General features: G+C 34.5%; 1 long non-coding RNA gene across 1 annotated transcript; it reads left to right on the forward strand.

The window, feature by feature from the left end:
• The first annotated feature begins 942 nt into the window (after positions 1-942).
• LOC128207628 (uncharacterized) lies at positions 943-7,836 on the forward strand. Its single transcript, XR_008256738.1, has 4 exons — positions 943-1,138; positions 2,622-2,672; positions 3,456-3,509; positions 7,711-7,836. It is a non-coding gene; the product is annotated as an uncharacterized LOC128207628 (long non-coding RNA).
• The last annotated feature ends 8,224 nt before the right edge of the window (positions 7,837-16,060 follow it).

Raw genomic sequence — 16,060 nt, forward strand, 5'->3', positions numbered from 1 at the left:
AATGTTATATTTAAAGATGCACCTCTACTCCCAAATAAGATTTACCACATTTAATAATATTGTTTTAATATTCCAAAAAGGATGAATAAATGTAAAAAAACAATGGTTCTTATGAAGGATACTGAGTTTAATTTGAAAGAAATGAGCATAACACACGGTATTGCTACCTTATGAGACTAAAGAAGATCGCATTAAATCGTTTAGCATTCACCAATCATTTAAAAAAATTGGGCTTTCTGCTATTAAATACACGGCTACAATCGTCTTATGAGTAATTAATAATGTCCATAAACGCATTATTTAGTAATAAGTTAAAGGTCCATCACTTAAAATTTATGTTTGTTATACATGTGTATTGAGTTTGAATGAGAGTGTCACTGAATTGCGCAAGTACCGTAAGCAAAAGGCACCACAAATTGTGAATTGTATTGAACTTGGATTTTCTGACGACTTTTGTCTAAACCTTTGATAATAACACATTGGAAACTACCGGGACAAGACCAGCAGCCTTAAATTTAACAAAGACACCAGGACCAGTCAAACATCAAACAAAAGACAAAACACGTTGTAAGGCAACAAGCATTAAACATCTTGTATAGTAGCGTTTTAGTGAAGACAAACGGCAATTTGTAGAGCTAATTTATATTCCATAAACAAGAGAAACAAGATATTTTAAATAAATAAAAATGCTACTAGTATACCCTTGATGTCAAATATACTAAATTAATGCGTGTTAAAGGAAAGTTACAGTATAACAAAATTAATATATAGTTTTTGCTTATGCTAAACAAATATGATGGGGAAACATAATAACATTGTAATACTGGCATCTAGAGTGTCAATTAATATTCTTATAATATTTTGTTATATCAGAGAATATCAAATAGATTTCAACGAAAAGGTTTCTGTTTTATTTTAGTACTGCGACACATATTGCAAAAATAAATCTTAACATTTGGATGTCAAAATTAAAAATGAGTGTAATTTGTTGTCTGTTAACCGGTTGGATTATAATAAATTATATACTATAAGACTGAGTGAGATTCTAGTTTGTGCTTATATATTTTATCCAAAATACATGGTTGATAGGAACGGAACTATACTGGGATATCTTAAAAGTGTTTATTTATCTGATTAGGTAATGTATTGTCGTCAATTGTTCTTTCAAAGAAATTTATAAATATACTAATTGACAATATTATTATTTGATATAGCGTTTTTTATGCAAGCCACTTTACATTCGGTGTATTTGATGTATTTGTTTTAATTGTTTCCTTTAAAACTAAAATTGAACGTTTAAAACACACCCGTTTTGTTGTTAAGTTCGCATTCTCTTTCATTTGTTTCACGATGTACGATTTGTTAAATATTTGTCCAATCGAGGTCGTCGGCCATTTTCTTTTGAAACAAACTCGGTTTATATAAGTATAACAAATCGCAAAATGGCGTTCCCATGCTTTGCAGGTAAATAAAATTACAATATTTTACTTCAAAACATAGTTTACAATTCAATTTTCAGTTGTTTTCCATTTATTTAAACACGTTATTTGCATGGTTATGTAAACCTTTCTCATTACATATATTTATAAATACAGACTCGAAAGTAGTTATTAAACGTGTTCGCGCCTTTAAAAGGTGACGCCGACGTGAAAAAAACGCTGTATAGAAGCGATTTGGGCTTATACAAAAATGAATGTGATGAAAACACTTAACCATAAAACCGAATAAAGTCAAAAATTATAAACAATTGAAAACACAATAAAAACAAATGAACATTGCCCTACTTAGTTCAACATATGAAATAAGACTCAGTGGCCACAATTCTGTTATGCACATCCTTCCGTTGTGTTCTGTTGTTGTTGTTTTTTGTTTATTGCAGACATATTTGTACTAACATCTGTATGTTACAATTTTGATTATGTTTAATAGCTCATGGAAACACAAGTCACATAATGCAACAATCATTTCCTTGTCCAAAACAAAATTTGTCAAGGCTAAGAATCAGAGAAAAACTGAGTATTTCTAAAATTAAATTTTTATCTTTATATGTGCAAAAAACTTATCATTCAATTGTGTGCCATTGATATGTACTTTTGTGTTTCTATACGAGTTAGCTTTTAAATATTTTACAAAAACATGGAAAAATACAAATACAACTTTTTGAAATCCGTAAATGGTTAATATAAGTTATTAATCAGGTATCATAACACATTTTTATCTCTAAATATTAACAGTTCCATGAATTTCATTTTGTTTTAGTACTTGTTGTTCTATAATAACAGTGTCATAGCACTAAACAAGGGCTAAACAAAACTTGGAAATTGTATGTTGAACAATGTGTCATGCAAACTAGCTTAGACCTTTGTCATAAAAAATCGTTTAGGACAAGTTAATCTCGTTCTAGTCTTTATATGAGTCGTATGTGTTAGTGAAACTTTAGCAGACTATGGAACACACTACGTAGAGGACAACCAATGTTTTAATAAAAAAGACTCTGCCCTTGGCCTTCAGATTTTAAGCAAGGTTATTTTGCTAAAACATATTTCCCTACAATACTGCACCGAATAATTACCAACAGATAAATATTTGCTCTAAAGTTTAGCCATACCATTTGCTTTCAGGTTTGTGGTTTCTACATCTGTTGCAACATCTGGTCATTCGGGTGCGTAATTGTAAGTATTGTAGAATCGTATCACCGTTTGTTTTGAATCAATGTTTTTTCGTTCAAAAGTATTTTTTGTATGACTACAACACTCCGAAACACAAACATTAGATACACAGACAGCCTCCTACCATACAAGACATAAATAGTTCTTAAATGTATATCTGCAGTAACTTTTAACTGGATTGTTTACTTTGAAGTGCTTTTCTATTATCGAGGACTCACTATAGAATTACGTTTACAAAATCATGCGTTTATCTGTTAGAAATCAAAATTTTCAAAATGATAAGCAGGGTCATAATAGTTCTGAAACCAAATACAGCAATGCTATATCAATAGAGCCATTTTGTCCAGGTCAATAATAATTTCACTCCCTCCCTCCCTCTCCCTCTCTCTCTCTCTCTCTCTCTCTCTCTCTCTATTTTTACATTGTTTTGGTCGAAATTGTAGAAAGGAATTTGACTAGACTATCATTTGCGCAATGAAATAATCTATGAGTATTGTGTTCTGGTCGATATTTTGGACAGGAATTTTACTAGACTTTATCATTAGCACAAAGTAATAATATCTATGTTACTGAGCGTATAAAACTACGTTGTGGATATATCCATCCGCATTCAAAACAAATATATTCTCGTGTCCTTGGTATTCAATACAATGTTTACTAGTGCAGTTCACAGAAAGTTCTAACATATAATAAATGTGATTTGTTGACACAAGTAGTAATAGTTTAAATGGTTATCATCATTAAAACACAAATGTTGTTTACATAATCATCCTACATGTATTCCAGGCCTCCAGCACTTGCCGCTTCCAAACCTTCCTGGGTTAGGATCGCTAGGACGTGGTTAGTACAATTTACAATAAAACAGGAGGGCCAATCCAGCCCAATAACCTTACAGCTAAACTTCTTTTTAACCAAAGTTTTGTTAAAGACACAATAATCACAACTACCAACATTAACGAAGAAGCGCCAATACATATGTGATGTTGGAAGATGTTTATGAAAAAATATATATCATTTACATATTATATCCTGTCATTGTTACTATTTTGATTAAAGGTAGCCAGTGTATAAAACCACAGTTCAATGTTAAAAACTTTATTTGTGATATACATCTCGGGATGGTAAACAAAACTCTGCCATATAGAAAAGCCAACAGTAATATTGGAAACGAGCTTAAGGCAGTAGGTGGGTTCTTTTATTCATTAGCAGCTACTTATCTTTAATGTTGGGCATAGAGGACACAAAGTACAATGAGCTGCTAACCCAAACCCTTCGCCATATCAATTATGGTGGGCATTGCAGGGGGACACAAAGTAATATGAATGCTGCTCAACCAGACCCTATACCTTATTTTTTATTTTGTGCATTGCAGGGGACACAAAGTAATATAATTGCTGCTCAACCAGACCTAGTACCTTATCTTTAATGTTGGGCATTGCAGGGTACACAAAGTTCAATGAATGCTGCTAACCAAGACGCTTCACCTTATCTTTTGTGTTGGGCATTGCAGGGAGCGCAAAGAAATAAAATGCTGCTAACCCAGACCCTTCACCTTATATGTCATGCTGGTCATTGCAGGGGACTCAAAGTACTTTGAATGCCGTTTACCCAGACCATTTACCTTATCTGTCATGCTTGTCATTGCAGGGGAAACAAAGAACTTTGAAAGCCGCTTACCCAGACCCTTCACCTTATCTGTCATGCATTGCAGGGGCCAAACAAGTAAACAAATACAATGAATGCTGCTGACCCAGACCTTATACCTTATCTTTGTTGTAGGGCATTGTAGAGGACACAAGGTACTATGAATGATGCTAACCCAGACCCATCACCTTATCTTTGATGAAGAGCATTTTAGGGGACACAAAATACAGTAAAATACAAAAATGCAAAAAAAATGCAAATACAGTAAATGCTGTTAATCAAAACCCTTTACATTTTCTGTTATGTGGAGCAATGAATACTACTTTTATGATAGGCATTACAGGGGACAAAACGTACAATGAAAACTACAAACTACTTACCCAGACCCCTTCACCTTTTATTTTATGTTTAGCAGGCAGGGGAAACAAAAGTACAATGAATACTGTTAATCCAGGCACTTCACCTTATCTTAAATGTAGGGCAATGCAGGGTACACTAAGTACTTTGAATGCTGTTAACCCAGACCTTAGTCCTATCTTTCATGTTAGGCATTGCAAGTGACACAAAGTAAAATGGATGTTGTTAACCCACACCTTTCAACTTATATTTCATTTTGGACATTTTAGCGGACACAACGTTCTTTGAATGCAGCTTACCAAGACCCTTCACCTTATCTTATATGTTGGCTATTGCAGGGCACACAAAGTACTATGAATGCTGCTCAACAAGACCCTATACCTTATCTTTAATGTTGGGCATTGCAGGGGACACAAAACTTTAATGAATATAGTTCACCCAGACCCTTTACCTAATCCGTAATGTTGGGCATTGCAGAGGACACAAAATACATTCAATAAATGCTTATTACCTAGATCTTTCACCTTAACTATTATGTTGAGCATCGCAAGGGACACAAAGTACAACAAATGCTGTTAACCAAGATCCTTTACAATATATGTTATGATGGACATTGCTGGGGACACAAAATACAATAAAATTAATGTTGTTAACCCTGGACTTGTACCTTATCTGTTATGTTCGGCATTGCAGGGGACACAAGAGTTTAATGAATACTGTTAACCCACACCCTTTATCTAACCCTTAATATTGGACATTGCAGGGGACACACAGTACATAATGAATGCTTATAACCTAGATCCTTCACATTATCTTTGCTGTTAAGCTTCGCAGGGGACACAATGTACAATGAATGCCGTTCACCCAGATCCTTGATTTTATTTTTGGTATTGGGCATTGCAGGGGACACAAAACACATTGAGTGCTTCTAACAGAGACCCTTGACCTTTTATTTTGTGTTCGGCATTGCATGGGACACAACGTAATATTGATGCTGGAAACCCAGACCCTCAACCTTATAATAAATGTTTTGCATTGCAGCAGACACAAAGTACGTAGAATGCTGCTAACCCAGGCCATCGCGTTTAAGATAATGTCGTGTAAGGCATTGCAGAGGACACAAAGTAAAATGAATGCTACTAACCAATACTGCTACTGACCCTATACCTTCTTGTTTATAATGGCCATTGCAGAGAACACAATGTACAATGACTGGTGCTAACCCAGACCCTTCACCTTATCGATTATGTTGGGCATTGAGGGTCAAAAATTACAATGAATGCTGCTAACCCATCCCCCTTCTCCTAAACTATTAGGGGACACCAAACACACTTAATGCTACTCATCCAGACCCTTGACCTCATATTTTGTGTTGGGCATTGCAGGGGACTCAAAATACACTTAATGCTATTTATCAAGACCCTTGACCTCATATTGTGGGTTGGGTGTTGCAGGGGACTCAAAACACACTTAATGCTACTAATCCAGACCCTTGACCTCATATTTTGTGTTGGGCATTGCAGGGGACTCAACACACACATAATGCTACTTGTCCAGACCCTTGACCTCATATTTCGTGTTGGGCATTGCAGGGGACACAACGTAATGTGGCTGCTGTAAACACAGATCCTTGACCTCATATTTTGTGTTGAGAATTGCAGGGGACTCAAAACACAATTAATGCTACTTATCAAGACCATTGACCTCATATTTTGTGTTGGGCATTGCAGAGGACACAACGTAATATTGCTGCTGTAAACCCAGATCCTTGACCTCATATTTTGGGTTGGGCATTGCAGGGGACTCAAACACACTTTATGCTACTTATCCAGACCCTTGACCTCATATTTTGTGTTGCGCATTGCAGGGAACACAACGTATTATGGCTGCTTTAAACTCAGACCCTCCGCCTTATATTAAATGTTTGGCATTAAATGTGACATAAAGAACGTTGAATGCTGCTAACGCAAACGCTTCACTGTATATTTTTGTTTGGCATTGCGAGGACAGAAAGAACTATGAATGTTGCTTACCTATACCCTTTACTTTATCTAAAATGATGCGCGTTGCATTGGACCAAAAGTTCTATGCAAGCTGCTAAACAAAACCCTTGACCATATATTTATGTTTGGCATTGCAGAGGCCACAAAGTATAATGGATGCTGCATACCCAAATCCTTCATCTTATTTTTTATGTTGAGCTTTGCAGGGACACAAAGTACTTTGAATGCTGTTAACCAAAACACTTCACCGTATACATTTATGTTGTGTTTGGCATTGCAGCGGAAACAACGTACAATTGACTCTTCTGACCCAGACCATCCTTTAGGTTGAGCATTGCAGGGGACACAGTGTACAATGAATGCTGCTTACCTAGACCCTATGGCCTATATTTTATGTTGGGCATTGCTTGTACAATGAATTCTACTCACCTAGTCCCTTCACCCTCATTTTTATGTTAGGCATTGCAGGGGACAAAAAATACAATGAATGATTCAAACCAAGACCCTATACCTTATATTTTATGTTTGGAATTGCAGGGGACACAAAGTACAATGAATGCTGCCGACCCAGACCCTTCACTTTATCATTTATGTTCCGCATTGCATAATACACAAGTACAATGAATACTTTTAACCCAGGCCCTATACCTTATCTTTTATGTTGGGCATTGCAGGAGACACAAAATTCAATGAATGCTGCTTACCAAGACCCTATGCCTTATATTTTATGTTGGGCATTGCAGGAGACACAAAGTACAATGAATGCTGCTAACCCAGACCCTATAACTTATCTTTTATGTTTGGTATTGCAGGAGACACAAAGTACAATGAATGCTACTTACCCAGACCCCTCACCTTATCTTTAATGTTGAGCATCGCAGGGGACAAAAATACAATGAATGCTGCTAATCCAGACCCTTGACCTCATATTTTGTGTTGGGGATTAAAAAAAAAGAAACGTAAAACTTTTGTAAAATGAAGATTTATGATTCATGTTAAGAATGAAATATATTTGATAAATATCATTTGTTTTCCAGGGAGGTCCAGAAGCAGCATAACCAATGGCTGTAGAATTGGGGGCTCGCGGTTTGATTCGACAGAAATGACATGAACGGGCTCTGTTAACAAAGATTTGTTTTTACTAAATAAATAATTAAAGGTTACATGCATTTGTCATTATTGACGGTGGTAATGAATATAATCTATTATGCATGATGTTCTGTTTCTGAGAAGTCAGTCAATCATTTTGAAGATTTTGATGAATGTTAGGATTGTAAAAATGTAAGTTATAAAAATACATATAGAATTATATTGTTTATTACTGCATTTGTATAAAGGTTTCTTCTTGGTATATAAAAAAATCCCATGTGTTTCATTTGCCAAAAAAGAAAGGACAGAAACACTGCGGTTGGTTGTATAAGGGCTCTATGTCCCAAGATTTGCCATATCCTTCATTTACAAGGATGTTTGATCGGTCCTGATGAGGAGAACTTGTCAAGTGTTCTTGCATATATAAAATGCCTAGCATACTGGTTGCATACAGAAACTAAAACTTTATATTTATATAAGAAATCAAATGCATTTCCTCATTATGTTCTTATAAAGATAAGAAATTAATCAATGGCCCAAACACACTCAAACCCCCAAGACCTTATTTTAAAAACCTGTCAACTAGCTAAAATATCAAAAGCGTAGACCCAAGATTAAAAAAAACATCGTAAATGATCTCAATTAACTCAATGGCTAAGATATTCCGGGTTCGACTCCTATTATTATGTCACTACATAGAAACAATGAAAATCTTAGCTCAAAGGCTAATGATTGTGGTTAAGATGCCATCACTGTCAGGTATAATCTATGTTAACGTCTTTTAGAAATAAACAAGGTAATACATATTTCGCTCAGGTGCTTCAGATGTATTCATTAAACCACGTGGAACGAAGATGATTAGAGAGTGACATATCCCACAACACATATACAGCTACACACTTGAATAACAGTAATATTGTTGCCATGGTACCATCTATCATAGAAAAGTAGTTATTTATGCCGTACGACAATGTCAATGTTTTGGTATCAGACGACATTGGCGCGGTCTGCAACAATTTCCGAAAATGTTTTTTTTAAGAAAAAAATAAAGAAGTTTTGTTCGGTAAAATAAAACAACAATATTGCCCCATTTCGGGGAAACAGTGCATCTTGTAAACCCGAGGCAACACTGTTGGTCTAACCTTAACGTCGGTCGACAGTGTTACCTTGGGTTGACAAGATGCATGCACAGTTCCCTTAAAGGGAGGCAATGATTATATAGTGCTGCCGGGATCGTTTCATTTTCTAGACCAAATGATACATCATTCAACTGTGACTGCAATATATGATATAGAAAAAAAATGCTGGCACTAAAAGCTCCGGAACATAGTAGGGTCGATTGGGAAGAAATACTAAACCAAAATGTTATTTGATCATGACTAATGCCCTTATAAATAGGTTTTGGTATGATTTGAAAGTTTATTGCTTGATGATTAATAATGGTCAAATCAAATGCCCATATGATTATCATTGTTCAAAGAGTAATTGCAGTTTGTATTTTGGTTCTTCATTTCAAACGTAATTATGCGTGAACTAACCGTTTCGCAATATCTACAGCCTCAAAAACTGGTTTGAATTTGTGACGGAATATTTCTACTATTTTCATGATCTTCTCATAAAACGCTTTCGAAAAATTCCAAACAAGTAAGAATCACCAGGCATCCGACATAAATAATTAGGATATTCTGCTGAGAGAGATCAAATTAAAATTAAAATTTAAGTACGCTAAATTGCGAGTAGATCAAGGGACATAATACAGTCTAATTCAAGATCTTTTATTTTATCCAGAGTTGGCGCTCTTAGGTCGATATATTGGAATATAGGAGTGTTTTAATATCGTGAAATAATCAGTTATACTAAACAACAAAGGTGTGTATTTAACTCATTGTTTGATACATTTGTTTTAAATACCAGACCAGTCGCACAAGCAATTATTACGACATGTCGACATTATTTGGATGAGGTTTACTTGATAATCCATTGGATAATATTTCCATGTGCTTATATCTGTTTTCAAAATATAAACCTTTTATTGGTCATATAATTGTTCTTAAACTGGTGTAATGCATTCCTCATTTTCCTACCTTTTTCCAAAACTTGAACAATGAGCATGTGTTAAGACACACTAATCAACCCGTAGCAGACACTTGGCATGGGACAAACGAAGATTTTACGTTGTATTCGTAGAACAAAAGCGTCTAGAATAATCAACAAGCACTTGTGGATTGTTGTAGACGCTTTTCTTCTAAGATCACGACATAATAATGAGTGCGTGCTAGTGACTACGTTGACACAATGATGAATTAGATGTTAGTATCTGTCGGGAAACCTGACCCTTCCTAGCAATTTTGATGTAAATATGATGATAATTGGACAACAACAAAATAAGATTTTTCCACGCTGATAATAATAAAGTTATTATACTTTTAAATCGTCTTTGATATCTGAACTATTATAGTACGGGTATCATGAATTATCTGTTAAGTAAGTGCAGCAACATGGTGATGACGACGACGAGGATGATGATGATGATGATGATGATGATGATGATAATGATGATGATGATGATGATGATGATGATGATGATGATGATGATGATGATGATGATGATTGATGATGATGATGATGATGATGGTGATGATGTGAACTGAGAGGTATTGCATTTGGAAAACTGTTCGAAGATACTGTTTTGACTGGTTGGTTTTATTTTATAAAGACAATTCATAATTAAATTTGTATTATGTCAACCGTTGTTAAACTTTTAAATAAACAGTGTTTTAGATCAATTCAAAATACATGATAAATTATTTAGTTAAAGACATGATTCAAAGACTTAATACACATTCCCCTGAAACCGACATTTGTCACATAGAGAGGATTCTCTTCTGTGTGCATGTGCACCGGAAGGCGAAGGAACGATTACACGTTCCCCTGAAACCGACATTTGTCACATAGAGAGGATTCTCTTCTGTGCGCATGTGCACCGGAAGGCGAAGGAACGATTACACGTTCCCCTGAAACCGACATTTGTCACATAGAGAGGATTCTCTTCTGTGCGCATGTGCACCGGAAGGCGAAGGAGCGATTACACGTTCCCCTGAAACTGACATTTGTCACATTGAGAGAATTCTCTTCTGTGCGCATGTGCACCGGAAGGCGAAGGAACGATGATGAAATCGCGACAGTACGACGATGAAAACACGACAGTAAGATGGTGACAACACGACAGTACGATGATGAAAACGCGACAGTACGATGATGAAAACGCGACAGAACGATGGTGAAAACGCGACAGTACGATATTGATAAAAAGACAGTACGATGATGAAAACCTGACAGTACGATACTACGATTTTCGTTATCGTACTGTCGCGTTTTCGACAACGTACTTTCGGGTTTTCGTTATTGTATTTTCGTGATTTCGCGTGTTCATCATCGTACTATCGAGTATCGCGTTTCATATCAACACATTCACAGGCGATGGCCCTAACGGCATTCTGTATGAATGAGCATGGTTTTAATTGATACGTATTTTAATCCTCCAGAATATAAGATTTAAAAAATATATATTGCTTTCTGTGATTTCTCTGACACCGAATTCAACAAATATCCTCTATATATATATATATATATCGCTCCCGATGCTCTATATGCCGAAAAAAGAACGCAAGGACAATCGTGAACTTTGAAAAACTCGATCCTTTCTCCCACTTCAGAGGATTCATCTGTACCCATTTTACCCCTTTCCGTAAAAATAATGCGCGAAGGTACGGATGAACCTACCTTATACGAGCGCACATGGTAGATGCTTTTCTCGGCCATATTTTTTCTATGGAAAAGAAATATTTTTTTCAGGAATTTGGCAACTTTGCAAGTAGGCGAGAAATACTTGAAGTTGAATATTGAGACCAGATACAAGAATCATTATTGAATCTCTGGTTTGAATAACAAACAAACATAACAATCAAAACATAACACTGATTGGTGCTCTGAAGAAAGATTGAAACACTAAAAAGTGTTTTTATGAACTCTTTCGGCAACATTCCACATACCCGAGTAATAATAAGAGCTGGCGCACTCTCACAGATTGAACGTTTTGACATTTTTTTTTATTTTTTGTCTTAGAATGAGCCCTTTTTGCGAAAATGCATAGAAACCAGTGATATAAGACTGCTGACAAAAAATAGATCGCAGGTTGTCATCTTTATGTTCAAAAATTGATACTTTATGCATTTTTCTAAAAGCGTTAGCATAGCCATAAAAAAAACGGAAATATGAAAATCTGCGATCTGATCTTTTTTTCAGCAGTCTTGCACCACTGGTTTTCAGGCATTTACGCAAAAATTGGCTCATTCAAAGACATAAAATAAAAAAAGTTGTCAAGACAATCAATCTGTGAGAGTGCAGCTTAAAGTCGATTTGAAAATTGGGGATGGCAAATAGTGGTACGTTATTGGCAGGGATTATGAAGAAATCTCAACAAAAAATAATGTTTTTAAATTATTTTGAATCGACATAATTAAGACCCAACTAAATCGTTCTTTTGAACGTTTAATGAAATTAAAAAAAAAAAAGAAGAATAAGTAAATTGAAAGACAAAAACTCACGGCTTTGCACTCAACGTATTTCGTACCAATCTTCTGCACAGTAAATTGTTTCAAACAGATAAGACTATTAAAATCTTACACATATCTGAACGTTGACGATTATCCATTTTCCTTTGTTCCATTATATTCGAATGAACTTTCTTATTGATAAATTAAACAACTTAAAGAACACCATTTTGCAAGAAAGTTTACAAATACAATAAAAAAATGCCAATAAATAACATAACCTCGCGATTAAACACCAACTATCAAATGCGGATAAAATGGGGTTGAGGTTTAAGATTGTTTTATAACAATATATAGACATATGCCGAAGCTGTATCCCTTTCCAGAAAAACAATTAAATGGGGGCTATGGATGTTTGCTGTAAATCATTATGTAACAAGAAAGATCAATCATAATAAATGAATGTTGCACAAAAATGATATTTGAAAGGCAGCTCGCAAAAAACTAGTCCATATATCCGGGTACTTTTACTTGGACCTTATTTAACAGATAGGTTTTTCTCCCATTCCAGATGGATATCCTGGCATTTAAGACATTATGAAACTAAGATCACTACGATGAATCCTATTCTTTATTGTTACTCAACGTGTTGTGTATGTCTAGCATTAAGTTAATGATCACAATTAGTTTCAGTTATAACTTTAAATCTTCAGCGTCCTTTCATACCATTGTTTATTAAAAAAATCCGATTTCATCACCTCTTTGTTGTCGATACTATTTATATGAACATATTTTTCTATTTTATTGGTTAGCTGCACTGGCTTGATTTATATTTGGATTCTATATCCTTTGTCAGTTAAAGTGTTTTTAGTACATAATACGTTTAATTACAAGGGATGCAACTCTTTCAAGCATATTACTCTTCACGGATTATATATAGGTGATGTTCTGTGAAGGCGGTTGTGTGCTGTAACAATGGGCGTGCGGTCTAAGCAGCAGGTAAACTGGTGAAGGTGTAAAAAGATCATTCCCTAGTTCGAGACCTTACATCTTCAACGACATAGCGAGCCACCGACAGCAAACGTCAGTCACATCCGACATGAGCAGCTCATCGGACTCATATAAATTATTTTATTTCATTTGTCCTATTGTGTTATATAGACGTGATGTTTTATTAGGGTGGTGGTGGGCTGTTACAATGGGCGTGCGGTCTAAACAGCAGGTATATTAGTCAAGGTGTGAAATGATCACTCCTTGGTTCGAGACCAACTAACACCAATGATAGCCATCACAACCGACATGAGTAGCTCATCGGACTTACATAAATTATTTTATTGCATTTCCCGTCATTTAAAAACATTTTGATGCAAGTTTTAGAATTACCAGTTAAAACTTAAGTTAAGGTGGAACCCCACCATGAGCGAATAAGTGTTAAAACGATCCCTAATTGCATGAATTGGGCATATGCTGTTATATATTATTTATATACCAATTTTAAGACATTAACTCGGAAATTCGCTCAGGGTCGCGTTCAACCTTAAATACGTTTGCACACCACAATGTGAATTTTGCAGTCTGCCAAGTTCACACTGCCAGGCCGACTGGCAAAAATGTAATCAGTATCATGTTTATTAATATGACAGACAGACAGACAGACATTTTTATTTAGACTTGTACAATGTACATCCTCTACATAAACATATATATTTTCATAAAACATGTCAACGTGTATATACAACATGTAATGGTAAATACGGGTTTGTTTTATATAACACAACATACTATGTGTAACAAAGCAACATACTATCATTTACTATGTGTAACAAAAAATGGAGGCTGAACTTAATATTTATCTTTTCAACATTCAACAAATTATTTCGAATAACAAGAGCATATTTAATATACAAAGCTAGTTTAATTAATTCATTTCTATCATTTGATTTCAATAATCGTAGAAATTAGTATACAGAAGGGTGCATTTAGTAACAACGTTTTAAATATTTCTTCCTAACATCGGAATAACATGGACATATGCATATAAAATGAAATTCATCTTCAATATCGTTAGTATTGCAAGTTAAACAGTACCGTTCCACTCGAGGTTTTCGGTTTCTGGCATATCTACCAGTCTGAATTCTCAGAGGAAATACAGATAACCTTAGTCTGGAGAAGTACAAGCGTAAATTTGTTGGTAAAATATCGAGGTATTTTCGCATTCTAATGAAGGTTTAATCTCTTTATATATAGTTAAAACTGTACTATTGTGAAGTGTTCCGAGCCAATTTTGTGGAAAAATATCTAGTAGTCTACGTTTAAGTTCATACAAAAAAACTTTACAATCTATATTGGCAACATTGTCAAATATATAAGAAAAACCATGAGCGTCTAACAAATTCTTAACATTTGATACCCAATTTCTTTTACCATTATTACAATCTGACAAAGCTTGCTCATATACAGTTTTTTTTTTAAATAATATTATCAGTTTTAACTACTTTAAACCAATAGTTCATTATTCTCATATATCTATGTATATAAAGCGGATATCTTCCTAGTTCACCATAGATACAGGCATTACATGTATTTGGCCTAACCGTCAGTAGTCTTTTGCAAAATTTTAAGTGTATTCTCTCTATTTCTTTTGATTTAAAATTTCCCCAAATTTCACAAGCATAATTCAAAACAGACAAAACAAAAGTGTCAAACAATTGGCAAAACATTTTTGGACTAATGTCATAATCTTTACATTTGCATAATAGAACATTCATAGCCTTAAGGACTTTGCCAATTAAATGTTCTTGATTAAGTGCAAAATTACCCGTGTAGTTGAAAACAGTTCCAAGATAGTTAAAATCATTTACTACATCGACAACGTTTCAATTATAGGTCCAACGCTCAGTGTCTAATAATCCACCACGTTTACGAAAAACATAATTTTAGTTTTAGTGGTATTCACTTTGAGTCCCCATTTATTACAATATTCGAATAATGTGTCTAAATGATCTTGCAATTCTTTAGGTGTTTTACCTACAATGGCCATATCATCTGCGAATAACAGTAACATCAATACTATATCATCAAATTGTAAACCGGATTCAACATTGTTTTGTAAATACAATTCAAAGTCTTCAACAAAGACAGAAAATAAAAGAGGGGACATTACCTCCCCTTGTCGTAAGCCAACAGCATAATTAAAATACTGAGAATAATTAGAACATGATTTAACTTGTTTGTACATATCGCGTATAATTCTAAGAATTTTGCCTTGGATTCCATCACTTATCCGGATAAATACCCGAGTTCAAAATACAACTGAATAGATCACATAAATGTGCCGATAATAAATCTATACTTTCAATTAAATATTAATTTAGCAAGCAATCACTGCCATATGCTTTTCCACTTTTCAGAGACTTAACAGCTTAAAATTTCATCTACAACGATAACGGTTAAGTTCTGGGAACGTTTCATTTTGTTTATTAAAATCATTATTTTCACAAAAATCTTCCGCTTCTTCGTTTGAACAATCAAACACATTACTGCCAAGATTTTCAAAATATTCTCGAAAGGATTCTAACTCTATTTTATTAGAAACCGAATTATTCTTATTTTTAAAATATTTCCAAAAATCTTTTGGTTTAGCTTTCTTCAAATTTTCTATTTCAGACATTTTGCGTACATAAAATGCATTTTTCTTTTTGCGTATAATATTCTTATATTGCATTTTACGTTCGCATAAAACTAA

The sequence above is a fragment of the Mya arenaria genome, chromosome 11 (assembly GCF_026914265.1).
Source record: "Mya arenaria isolate MELC-2E11 chromosome 11, ASM2691426v1".
NCBI classification, from domain to species: domain Eukaryota; kingdom Metazoa; phylum Mollusca; class Bivalvia; order Myida; family Myidae; genus Mya; species Mya arenaria.